This window comes from Triticum urartu, chromosome 3, assembly GCF_003073215.2.
Source record: "Triticum urartu cultivar G1812 chromosome 3, Tu2.1, whole genome shotgun sequence".
In the NCBI taxonomy this organism is placed as follows: Eukaryota; Viridiplantae; Streptophyta; class Magnoliopsida; order Poales; family Poaceae; genus Triticum; species Triticum urartu.
This window is the reverse complement of record NC_053024.1, coordinates 5,157,948-5,160,097: the sequence shown is the minus strand read 5'-3', so window position 1 is coordinate 5,160,097 and position 2,150 is coordinate 5,157,948. Positions and strand designations below refer to the sequence as shown.

At 51.5% G+C, this 2,150-nt stretch overlaps 1 pseudogene; it reads right to left on the bottom strand.

The window, feature by feature from the left end:
• Positions 1-230: 230 nt before the first annotated feature.
• LOC125547518 lies at positions 231-1,386 on the bottom strand (annotated as a pseudogene).
• Between the last annotated feature and the right edge of the window lie 764 nt (positions 1,387-2,150).

Here is a 2,150-nt window from a genome sequence, read left to right as displayed (position 1 = left end):
AACCAGTTCTTCCGGCTGGCACCCACCAAAAGAAACAGAATCGTACAACCTATAGCCCGCCTTTGACTGCTATGATGCTTCTTATTTTTACGAATCTTTCCATAATTTTAAAGCCCGTCTCTTGAGGTCATTACATAACCCTACTCCTCTTTTGATTACTTTCATATACAATAAATATAAAGTCAATGGAATCATATATATTGAAATGGCATAAATGGTCGATCCATCAATTAATCAAACTGGATGACCGAGCTGTATACTTTTTCCGGCTTCCAGTCAGCGGGGATGACCTGGTCGGCGACGAGCATCTTGCCAGACTCGTTAGTGATGCGTAACGAGAATGGCCCCTGCATGCGGTGCCGGGCATCCATCCTCCAGATGGATCCCCATGACTCCTTCATGGGCACCCACTCCCCCGTTGGAGCCATCTCGCCGCCGTTGCCGGCGACCGGACGTGACTCCATGATTTCCAGCAGTTTCACATCGCCGTCGCGGTTCTCGTATTCCACCAGGATTGCCATGTAGAACGGGTTCGACCCCTTCTCCACATGGAACATCACCGCCAGCCCCAGGTACTGGCACGGCACCCTGCAGAGCCATACCACTCGCTAGTGTCAGTGTGGATGTGTCGTCTCCCAACCACAAAATATCATCTTGGTAAGATAAGACGATGGTCATGATTGTGACTGGCAGAATAGGTAAGTGGGTGTGGTACCTCCGGAACTGCATGTCAATGATGCCCGCATTGCGGAGCTCGTCGTTGCGGCCGTCCTTGGCCATGGCTCCAAAGGCAGTGCCGCTGAGGTCGAAGTGGTAGGGAGAGACCGGATAGTAGTTCATGTCCGTGATGATCACCGTCTCGGGCACACCGGAGCATGCAGGGTGGTTTGACCTTAAGCACCTTATCTGCATTTACGTTGCACACCATCGACCACCATCCATGGTCAGTTACAGCGTTAGGCTACACATACACATTCGCAAAGAAAAAAGAAGTATGTAGAATATCTCTGCATGCATGTGCCATAATGTAGTGGTATGCATGCAGTGTGTAGTAATAGTGCTAACGTACGGCGGCCGGGTCGTACCTGGTAGCATGAGCCGCAGCCCTTGCCGTCCTTGAAGAGCGGCTCGTTACCGCAGGAGGTCATGGCGGAGAAGGGGGGCAAGTTGACGTTCTTGAACCCGCAAGCACCACCATTGTCGTCGGGCCCGGCACCATGGCGCGCGCCGTACCATGTCGCCTTGGCAGCGAGCCAGCTGGAATTGGCTGGCGTTACGGCTGGGGGGATGCGGAGGCGCCTGGTGCTTGGCACAGCAGCCATGGGCATGGGCGACGAGGATGCAGAGGAGTAGAGCAGCCGCGGCGGCAACGGAGGACCGTGCCATTGTTGCCTCTTGTGTAAGATGGCGCTGGGCCTTGCCGTATTTATAGCACGGGGCTGCGTCCCAGCAGAGACCAATATTAATTGTATACTCTATTTGCCTTCTATATATATATGGTATTGATTTTTCTTAATTATATACTACAGATAAAAATAGGTATGTGCAATGTAATATTAAATAAGCGAAAACACTAACGCCCACACGTGTGGGCGTTACCCAACTCGCCCACACGCCTGGATCATCGTTCACTGTCTTTTACACGAATCTTGACACGAAAAAATGGATTTGGTGTGCCACGTAGGACGGGGCTGATGTGTGGGCGTTGGAGAGTTTGCCCACACACCCGCACCACGCTGTTTGCCAGCTGCGTTGTGTGGGCGAACTGCTTTTCGCCCACACAGCCACCAACTAGGTCATGCGCGTGTGGGCAACTGCTTTTCGCCCACACGACACTACTACCTTGTGGATGGCAACTGCAGTTACGCGAACGGGACAACTCGGTACACACATATGGCAACTGTGATTCTTTGCTACATGGCAACTGCAGTTACGCGAATATGGCAACTCGGTACACACACATGGCAACTGTGATTCTTTGCTACATGGCAACTGCAGTTGCGAGTACGTGGCAACCAGATAAACACACATGGCAACTGTGATTAACAATACATGGCAACTATGGTTGGACCACACGTGGCAACTAGGTAAACACACATGGCAACTACTGTTTTGACCATATGTGGCAAATAGTTAATCACACACGGCAA